Here is a 9,815-nt window from a genome sequence, read left to right on the forward strand (position 1 = left end):
AAGGGACCTGTTGGACCTTTTTATATATTTTTTCATGTCGTTACATGCCTCATATGCTTACCTCTAATAGCTGACTCTTGCCTGCTGTGCTCTCAGTCTGTCTTTGGGCATGTGTGATATGTAGTGTGAAATTCAGTATTGTCTTCCATTTAAAATTTTTCAAATCCCTAACCTATCCCAGGCTGGGTGTCTCCTTGGTGGCCTGCCTATCTCGTGGAACTGATGGAGTCTGGACTTTGCTTTTCCAAGAAGGCGTTTACTTAAGGGTGGTGTTTTGTTGTTGATAGTGGGAATGTTTTTTAATGTGCAGCTGAGTGGCTGTCCGCATAGGAGGAGGTGCATGACATGGCATGGTTTTGCTTTATTTATTTACATATTTTTCCTCTGTGCTTGTGGGATAGCCTGCATCCTCCACATGAGTATTTTGGGGCGTTGACCTGTCTAGAGGCATAGATCTATGAAAGTAAAGGAGAAGGTATTACGTTTCTCCTCTCAGAATAATCACACTCACAGATCTATATTTGGAACTAGTTCTTTTAATACCAGTAGGAAGATAAACCAGTGGCTCACACGTACCTTAATCTGTAGTGTTGTCTGAATCCTGAATGATAACTGCAAGCCACATTCCACACAGTTTCGTTTTAGCTGATGATTTGGTATGTCCTGTTGTTTGTAGTCAGAAACTCATGTATTGACCTGAGTAATAGCTCAGAAAGTTAGAAAGAAGGCAGTGTGGGAAAAGTAGAACAGTGTGAGGGAAGACGTGGGGGCAGTTAGAGAGCTGAAGGACTGCAACATTGGCTTTTTCAAAGAAAAATCTGCTTCTGAGTTTATACACTCAACACTTTGCAATTTCATGATGTGAACTCCACCCTCTCTTAACCATTAGCAATACAAGATCCGTCATAGGATGGTGATGCAAGAGTAAAGGCCCTTTCTTAGCTATTAGAGGTTAAATAATTATTTACTAGTTGGACTCTGTAGTTGGAATATTATCATATACTCTTGCTCCTCCAGTCCTTTCATCTAGTTACCTATTGGTGGAGAGGTTTGGCTTTTTTTCCTTCCTTGTATGAGAAAGAGTAGCAGCTGAAGTGAAACCTTAAATAAAATGGAAATAAGAATGCTGTGCATTCAGTCAGAGCATTTGTGGAGTTTGATAGGTTTATTAGAAAGTATAATGTATCTCCGATGAAGAATTCTCTCATTTGTTTAGTAAGTGCCACAGCTGAGGCTCCAGAGACACTTGGGTTATATTTAGCTTAATCTCGAGGCAACACCTTTGAAAGTAGGTAATGAAGCCTGATAAAACCTTGAGTGCTCTCTTAGGAGCTGCCTGCAGACTGGCTGAGGGCAGGTCACTGGTTCTGCTGCTGCCCTGCTTAGTGGCTTTTGTCAAGTTATGGGATTGCTTTGTGCCTTTGTAAATAGGTCGTGGTGATCCTGCCTTCCCTTGTAAGTACTTGGGGTCTCTTGCTGCAGGATGTTGCATGTGAGCTGCTATAGCAGCATTTTACAGATGTTGGTAACATTTGCACAGTGCTCCGTGTGGTTTGACCTGCCCTTGTTTCTCCTCTTTGTCTTTTTCTCCTGCATTTTAAATTTAGAATCGGTCTCAAAGGGCTTTTTTCTTTTCCTGTTTTCCCTCTTTTTTTTTTTTGTCCTGTAAAATAACTTTCCTCTTATTTTTTTCTGTCCCTCCATGTTTTTTCCCCTAGCATCCTGCATGATCTTTCTGCCAGTCATTTCTTTTGTTCACAGATGTCTTCCTCTTGCTGTTCCTGTCTGTCCTCTGAGCAGCATTTCTCTCCCCTCCATCCGCTGGGATTTCCTTTTCACCTGACTCATCCCCAGTAGGTACATCCCCGCTCGGCTGGGCTCTCCTTGTGCTTCTGTTCCAGGAAACCCAGCCAGCAGGGAAGGCTTTGCCTGCTTGTCCCCTCTCAGGGGAGCTCACTGGAGGCATGGCGCCCTCCCTGCTGCATCCTGCTGTGCCTGCATGAGGGCAGGGGCTTTGGGCAAAGGCTGTGCCAGGGTGTCGAGGAGCCTGCTGCCTTTTCTGTGTGCCTGGCTTTTGCAGCAGAGCTGGGGGGTTTCTTGCTTCCTCCAGCAGCGAGGGTGGGCAGCACCTTGTTGCTTCCCCAGCCCGGGGGGTGGGTGAGGGAGGCTCCCGACCCCGCTGCGAACCGCCCGTGCCCGGCGCTCTGCGCTCGGGGCCGCTCCGGGCTCGCTCGGGGGCGGTGTGCTGGAGCAGCCGGCTGCTGCTGCAGGGAGGAGCGGCTGCGGGGGCGGCAGGAGCAGAGTCAGAACAGTTCAGAGATGGGCAGGGAAATGAGATGCTTGACTTGAGGCAAGGTGAACGATTTCAGAACAGGAAGCGGGGGGGAGGGATTTCTCTGCAGTCTGCTTCCACTTGAGCTGTCCTTAGTATAATCACTGCTGTGCTAGCTGGTCCTGCAGGCAGGGAGAGAGGAGCTGCGGGCTGAGCTGTGTGTTTAGGATGGAATGGTGCTCCTGTACTTTGAGCTTCTGTGGTAAACAATCTTGCTCAAGCATAGTGAAGGAAAGGAAGAATGTATGGTGTAGTTCTCTTTTCTGGCTGGTTTTCCACCAACGGCGCAAAGGAAAAAAACGACAGAACACAAAATCCTCCTTTCTTGTATAATTAGTAACTGTTATTTTATTTAATGGAAAAATACATCAGTATTTATACATTTTTGGGGGTTTGATATGCTGAGGGGTTTTTTCAGTTGCCTAATTTACTCTTTTTTCCTTGACAGACATTCAAGCCCTTGGTTGGAAAAAGTGTATACAATTCAATTACTGCAGTAGAATTCCTTGTGGACAAACAGCTGGATTTCATAACTGAAGATAGTGCCTTTCAGCCCTATCAGGTAAGAAATTTCACTAGTGTATGAATACTATCCATTTAATTTATTTAAAAGGCATAATTTTACTATTGCTTAAGTGCATTTTATGTTCAAGTTCTGTGTTACAGGAACAATTTCCTATTGGTTATTAGCAGAGATTGTTCCTTGTTCTGTGAAAGGTTATATTGGGTACTCTATTATTCTAGTTAATCTGATCATGTCAAGGTGTTTACTGTGCCACGAATACTACTGTAGCACCTTCAGATAAAATACCTGACCCCTTTAAAGGTTAACCAGTACCATTAATTGTAGAGCAGATAGAAGATAGTATCCCTCCTTCTGAAGCTTTCATTTTCAGGTCTTTGCATGATTACAGTGATATTCTACTTCCTGATTTTTGACTTTCTTGGAAAATGAATAACAGAAAATGTTCATATCTTAAAAAAGAAGCACTCTTTTTACTGTTGCCTGTTAAAATTTCCAGTATCCTTGATTTTAATGCCTCTCCGTTAATTAGAAACACATTAATATATTAATGTGTGTGTATTTAAAGAACAAGAGAATTAGTGATTCTCCCCCTTGCTGCCTCAGAAGAAGGTTTAAAAATCTCTTCTATGACAAATAGAAAAATACTTGATACTTCAATTTGTGCTGAACTGATTGCAATTACAATAGCCATAAATTCTTCCTTATGACTTGGATGGCACACTGTGGTGATACAGAAATAGTACTTAGAGGCTTGGAATAACAGATGGCCCTGAATAAATGCTATGTAATTTTGTCCTGACACCCCTTCTTCCCTCCTGCTTCACCAAGATGGTTTTTTTTCCCAATGCCAAATACAGAGCTAGAAAAAGAGAGTGGCTGAGAGAGAATCCTAGGGAGAGGGAGGTTCAGTTCATGGAAGGGCTGGTGCTTTTGTGTGTCTGTGGTGGGGAAGCCAAACGAGTTGAGCATTTCTCACCAGGGTGAGGTTACATGTTATGACTCGAGCTGCTGGAACAGTTTGGCTGTGCCGCAGACAGCAGTTCCCACTCTCAGACCCTGCCTTCAGTCCTCTAAAGCAGCACAGCCTCGATTTTGGAGCAGGGAGGGGGGGCACGGCGCGGGGGAGAAGCCTGTGATGTTGATGAGCTGAGCTGGATTAGCCCGGGGTGCAGGCAGTGCTGCGGCTTCCTGCACGGAGGGGGTCAGGATGACGCAACACGGAGCGGGATATCCTCCTTTGGCAGCAGCGACCTCTTCAATCAGCTGAGCCATGGAGTGTAAATTCACCCTCCGAGGCCAGCCGCAACCTTGCCGATTTGTTTTACAAAGCAAATACTGGGGCTGCTGTCTGTCCTTTGCCTGAAATCTGTCAAGATCATGTGTCTGGTAATGTTCATTCCAGTAACAGTAATCAATGTCCTTTTGGCAGTGGATCATTTCTGATCTGAACAAAGCAAACTGAGCATAGGAGGACTGCCTTTTGTTAAACAATGCCATTGCCAGGCAGTGACATAGCAATGTTCTATGCATTTTAGTCCCCCAAAGAATGTTAACTGATAAAGCATTAGACTTGGAAGCTCCTTAATTTGGGAAAGAGCATTCAGGTTGAAGGTGTAATTTTTTAAAATATGTCATACCGTCTTGATCAGTAATATGAAATTAGGGTGTTGATGACTTCACTTCTCAAAGATGTATTCATCAAAAATTGCTACAAAGCAGTAGCTTGTCAAAAATAGTTCCAGAAATAAGCTTATTCTCCTTAACTGTTGGCCTCTATTTTTGATACATAGAGGGCAATTCTGTGTTAGATAAGGCTGTTTCCTCCTCTCATGGAGCAAATAGTTACCTATTGAAACCTGAGATGAGGGATGTTGGTCTGTATCCATCATGAGTAGTTTGGTGACAAGATACTGAAACTGTTTATTTTAATATTACAAGAAGTTTCCTGACAGAGATTCCTCTAAGTACTAAGGAACCCAGAATTTGCATTTTAACTGGATATTGCTTGGATATTGAGTGCAGTAGCATAAAACAGCATTGTGCTCACTGATGAATAGTGCAAAGATTTCTTTATTTGAATGGTTATAAAAAGCTTGAGAAATGTTTGTCATAGGAATTTCTCTTTGCAGGGCTGGCAATATCTGTGCCAACTTTCACAAGTTAATTGTACAGATAAGAGCTTTACTGAATGATAATGTCTTCAAGAGAATAGAAACTATATGTACTAGCAGTATGTTAGACAGAAATATTAGCTTTATTACTGAGATGTTTTTTCTGCTCAAAGATACCTGAAGTGGGAGGATTGTTTCTCTTCCTTTTGCGTGCTGCTTTCTGTTAATGGTAGAAATTACATTCCTAGCCATTAGTCACTTAATGTAAGGTAGTTTGTGCTTGTATGTTTTTCCTGAAAGACCTCCCTTTTCTTTACCATAATACCAGATCCTAGATAAATCTTTGGTAAACTTCCTGTTATTATCTCCTTTTCCAAAAAATGGCATTTTTGCTCCCTTGTAGAGTCTGGAATAGCATTGACCTGCTTGTGAGCAGAAGACGGAACTGAGGAATCATTCTTTGCAGGGATGAGTTAACTTTGAGTCTTCTGAAACGTGTTTAGTTTTTTGTTTAAGCTCTCATGGCTGCACATTTTCAATATGAAGTCCTTAGAGACCATGTTGACCTAAACACTTTTTTATTGCATTTTGCTGTTAGTCCCTAAAATTCCAGTATCTTCCTGCCAAAACAAACAAAGTTTGAATTTGTGTGGGAAGACTCCATTTCACTTCAGATACAATTCTTAACTACTGACTAATTTTTCCCATCATTACACAGACTCATAATACTGGTAATGGGCAGCAGACGAGTCTTTGGTACGAATTCTCCTCACATCAGTTCTGATCAAGAAACAGTGGTGTTTCACATAACTCTTGGGCCAAAAGGCTTCATGAAAAAGGGGCTGCTGTCCAGTGTAAAGGTGACAACTGCTCAAAGCAGAGAAAACAGCACACTTGGCATCCTTTCAGACTTGGCAGGAAAAACAAAGTTTGAGTAGGCAAAGAACTAAATTACTGTCGTTACCAGAAGTGGTTCTTCCAGAACAAGATTAAAGAGACTTTGGCAGGACTTCTGGGGAATTGTGACCCATGCATTCCCATGCCATGTCTGCTCTTTGCATAAATAAACATGTTTCAATTGTTAGGAGATTCAGTGACCTTGCTAAGGGCTAGATGAATATAATTATTAAAAGTAGGGTATGCTGCTGCATTATGTGAGCCCACTTCCATGTCTTCACAAGGTTTGGTATACCAACTGTAACACTTGCCAGTGAATTTGTTCTTTACTGCTAAATGTGTGTGTGGTTCTTCTTTTCCCCTTTGTGTGTACTGCTTAGAATCCTGCCCTTGAGAAGTTGCTTGGATTCTGTATGTGTGGTGCCTTAAACACCAACCTACAACTTGTTTCCTGTGGCTTTTATCTCTGTTGCTTCATGGAGGATGTAAACTGTATTATTCTCTACGTGAAACTTGTGTGTGACTGAGTGACTCATTCATTAATATGGGATGGTCAGACCATTTAGTCATGTAGTTCTTTTTATGGTGGTGACGAGGGGATCTTGAGGATAAAGCAGATGTGAAGGTTTGCTATGGTACTTTGCTTAGCAATGGAATGAAAATTCTGTGCTTGGTAGGAAATAGATATCAAGTTTACAACATTTAGATATTTGTTATATTAAATTAGTATCTGTAGGAAGTTTTGTGTTAAAATGGACATGTAGATTTGGTCCTTAAAGTGAATTCCACTTTGCATTCATAATATCATGTGTGTTCTGTGTTTAGAAATTCACTAGTGTAGTGAGTTTAATAATGGCTCTTGGTATAGTATGGAAATGAACATTTCTTCCAGCAAGCTGTTTTAAGGAAAAATTGCAGTTAAGCGTACACATACAAGTGTGACCTCAATCAGATACTTTGAACTGAAGAGGTTTTCTGTAATAAGTTATTTGTACTGTTCTGTGACATCTCTGTGTGTCTGTTTTGTGGTACACATATTAAGTTAGGCAGCAGCAAAGCTAATCATGCCTTAATTTGTTTAAGCACTGTCGTTTACTTGAAGGACTATAGATGGGGATGTGAAGCATTAAAGCCCAGCATATGGTATGTGTGACCTCATCAGAGTGGTGTTTTTGTCTGGGTGGTGTTTGGCAGCGCCCGTCACGGACACTGTTGGGCTGAAGTGTGTGATTCTGCTGTTGCTGGCTGAAGCAGCTGGAGTCAACTGCATTATGCTTTGGACAAGCAAATGAAGAATAACAAAAAGTGTTTTATATTGTGGTTTTTTTCATAGTAAAATAGGCTTGTGGAAAGATCTGGAAAGACTCTGCTTTGCCTGAAGCACTGAGTGCATTTCAGCTGTGTCTGGGTCGGGCAGAGCAAGGGTGCATGATTGATTATATACTTCCAAATATGTACATACTGTGTGTGATAATGTATTTCCAAAGGATTTCTGAGCACATAGCACTGGAGCAAATGTGCACAGTGGAGGCAGGACAGAATTCAAATGAAGTTCCTTCACAATCATTAAATGTCCTGCAAAGGGTATTTTACCACTCAGGGAGGAAAGTGGAAGAGTGCAGAGTCTTTAAAAAGTCCTCTTGCTTATTTGGTTTAAAGAAAGAAAACCTTGCTAAGAATGAATATTTATAGTGAAATCTCTCTTCAGTCCTCACGCTCTCCTTCAGGACGCCTTTTTTTTTTTTTTTTTTTTTTTTTTTTTTTTTATTCTGGGAGACAAGCCTGGTTGCTTTAGTGTTTCAAAATGGTACAGTCTGCCTGTCTACCTCTGTGCTGAAGGTTGCAGATATAAAGATAGGGCAATGAGAAATCCCCCGTGGGAGGTGTTGCATGAACAGTGATAGGCACCTGTACTTTGCTCTTTTTCTAAATGTGTGTGGCTCATCTGAATGCTGGCAGGTCAAATGTCTAACACGCCTTAAAGATTGTTGAAATAATAAACTTTCTCACTAATCATGAAGTAGGTAGATCAGATACAGGAGCTAATACACACTTATCTTGATCTATTACAAATTCAAGTCATATATGCCATTAAGAAAGACTTGAGTGAAGGGCCATGGGCGACACCACTGCTCTGCTTTTCTGTTCATTATGGGCAGGCATTGGATATTTCAGACCTGGATGCCTTTGGGTTCTGTGACTTGTTTGCTTGTCAGGAGCAAGGAAGCTGGGCTTGTACAGTAATGACATGTGCACATAAAAAATTCTTTAAACATCTTGAAACAGGGATAAAATAGTATTTTTCTGTCTGTATTTTAAGCACCCCATAATTATATGTGCACTCATCTTTCAAACTTCTTACTTTAGGCTTCAGGCTTAAAAATAACTACTGCAGCTGAAAATTGCTTTTCCCATAAACTTTTACCTCCACTGATGGGCAGGCAGGAGCTTTTGGGGTTGGTCCCACCCTTTGAGGTTGCCAGAAGCAGCTTGGAAGCTCCGGGTGCTGGCCACAGAACCTCTGTGCTCCCCTCCTGCTTTTCGTTCCTCCACAGACAACCCAGGCACACACAGCTCTCTGCATTTTGAACTCCTCTCAGTGTTGTGCTGAGGAACTGTCTCGATTCTTTCCCATGTCTCTGGACCACCCATAAGGAGTCCAGCTGGCTTCCCTGGCAGCCTTGTAAAGAGGATGGTCTAAACAGCTCGTTACCGACACTTGGACTTGGAGTGCTGGGCTCCAGCATGTGGGGAAGCACAAAGCTGGTCCAGCTAGAAGTGGGTCAGATGACTCACAGCACTCCTCACTCCCAGCAACACGTGCAGGACAGGAGAGTTTCATCCCAGCTCACAAAAGGAGAGGAATGAGGGAGGAGGGATTGACACCCTCCATTTGTAGAGTCAGAGGGACAAGTACATCATCTGCCCTAAGCCTGTATTTGTGCTTCTCTTTGAAGAAGAGCTTCTTGTTTGAGAACCTCCTTAGTTTCTCAAAAGAGGTGGAATAAAATTACACCTTTCTGTTTTACCTTGATCTGGTAAGAAGTAAGAGCTCCGGTCACTTTTTTTGTCTCTCAGCGAGGTTTGGCTCAGGAGTGGAGTTCTTCAGATCTGACAAGCCTTAGGGAAGTGAGCAGTGTGGAGGAGAGGCCATCAGTCACAGGAAGGTGACACAAGTAGTGTGGCTCCACCAGTTCAGGTGGAACTGCTGGAGCTGTGGGAAGGTACACAAGGAGGAATGGGGGAAGAGTTGAGAGGCCCTTGGGATAAACTGAGGTTACTACAATGCAGATGACACTCAGATCCATAGGAAAACAGTCTGCCTTCCTTTGTCATGTTCTTCGTACAATTTCTGAAAAAACAGTTCAATGATTTGATTTCATTAATCCTACTCTAGGAGGTAGTATTTGAGTAAGCAATTAAAAGATTGGATTTCAGAATGGAAGAGATAGAACAAAACCTGCTTTTTTTTTTAAGTGAATATTAAATCCTTTTACTGAAGGATTTTGGGACTTCTGAAAGGTCATGCTTGGGATTACTGAGTTTAAAAATCCATCCAGTGTTTCTGGGTAAAAATTTCCTGTGTTTGATCACAAGTGATTATTTTTTCACCAGTAAAAATCCATGGAAAATACCACTCAGTAGTAAGTGAAGGAATCCTTATTCTTGGTTCTGAGTCATTAAAATTTCTGTTTCATCTATTAAAAATGAAAGTTTAAAGTATTTCTCTTATGTGGTGGTCCTGAGCAGCCCTGCTTCTGTAATCCAGACTCAGAGTCAGCTCCTAGAGAAGTCTGTTTCACATTATAACCAGTTGCTGCTTTGCCCCCCCTGTGTTCTTGGTTTCCCAAGCTGCTCTTTGTTGGGATTGGGAATCCTCAGTGCTTTAGGGATCCCAGAAGTGTGAATGCAAGTAAACTCTGCAGTGTTGCATGGGAGTTTGTACCCA

The 9,815-nt window shown here is 42.1% G+C and overlaps 1 protein-coding gene across 1 annotated transcript in view; it reads left to right on the forward strand.

Moving 5' to 3' along the window:
• JMJD1C (jumonji domain containing 1C) overlaps window positions 1–9,815 on the forward strand; it is a 108,305-nt gene that overhangs the window by 49,156 nt on the left and 49,334 nt on the right. The window contains exon 2 of the mRNA XM_031060727.1: window positions 2,781–2,894. The gene's annotated coding sequence lies outside the window, so the exon portion shown is untranslated. The remainder of the gene's footprint in view (window positions 1–2,780; window positions 2,895–9,815) is intronic.

Source organism: Geospiza fortis, unplaced genomic scaffold (assembly GCF_000277835.1).
Source record: "Geospiza fortis unplaced genomic scaffold, GeoFor_1.0 scaffold92, whole genome shotgun sequence".
Lineage (NCBI taxonomy): Eukaryota > Metazoa > Chordata > Aves > Passeriformes > Thraupidae > Geospiza > Geospiza fortis.